This window comes from Limulus polyphemus, unplaced genomic scaffold (genome assembly GCF_000517525.1).
Source record: "Limulus polyphemus unplaced genomic scaffold, Limulus_polyphemus-2.1.2 Scaffold69, whole genome shotgun sequence".
Classification (NCBI taxonomy): domain Eukaryota; kingdom Metazoa; phylum Arthropoda; class Merostomata; order Xiphosura; family Limulidae; genus Limulus; species Limulus polyphemus.
This window is the reverse complement of record NW_013665679.1, coordinates 1,032,175-1,033,047: the sequence shown is the minus strand read 5'-3', so window position 1 is coordinate 1,033,047 and position 873 is coordinate 1,032,175. Positions and strand designations below refer to the sequence as shown.

General features: G+C 33.2%; 1 protein-coding gene across 4 annotated transcripts in view; it reads left to right on the top strand.

Moving 5' to 3' along the window:
• The window catches only part of LOC106465659 (chordin-like), a 209,642-nt gene that overhangs the window by 10,676 nt on the left and 198,093 nt on the right, over nt 1-873 (top strand). The window lies entirely within an intron of this gene.

Below are 873 nucleotides of genomic sequence, written 5' to 3'. Positions count from 1 at the left end.
CTCTTATTCGCAATTTTGTTGTCCTAATGGAATTCATGATGCCATAATTCGAAGACCTGATATGTCTTCAAGAAGCCGAAGAAGAAATGTTTATACTGAACTACTGACGTTCTTAATCTATATTTTATTGTAAGCATAACTGTTTATTAATTTCATTCTTCATGCATTATTCAGGAAAACAAAGTCGTCCTCCCAATGCTCATATTTGTCTAGTAAACATTAGGTGTCAATTTTGGTTTCCTCTTCTTTTGGGGGGTAATTAATGTATGCTGGTTAATTTCAATTGAATGTAATGTAGATGGGGAAGGTAACGTATAAAAGTGTTGTACAAAACCAATTAATGAAAAACGATATCATTTGAGTCATTACAGCTCCAAAAAAGAATGAGAAAATTTACATCAGAATATTTTACTGAGGTTAGCATCCCCCCCTTTTTTATATTAAGAACAATATTTCAGGTCTCGTCTGTCCTTGGAACTGCTTCCTTCATCGTTGACCGTGCTCATTCTGGTGATCATAATTATGCAAAACAAACAAAAGTACCCGTTCCCAGTGACGGGAACAGTTTAAGTTAATCTATGAATTTAAATTATTTTATAGACTTTAAAAAGGTTAATTGTGTTGCACTCTTGGTTTTACTCAGAGCCAAAGCCCTGAGATACTTATACCGCCCACCGCGAAAAGTAATTGTTGAACATTTCAGTTATGCTAAGAGCCGCTCAAAAATAACATACGGTAAATCTACGTTTTTATACTTTAAGTTACGTCATATTTTGAAATGTAAATGATAGTGCGATTAATTCCTAACAATTTAGTATATAATATCCTGCTTGCGAAATAAAATTTGGCATCAACATTATTCATGCCTATTCT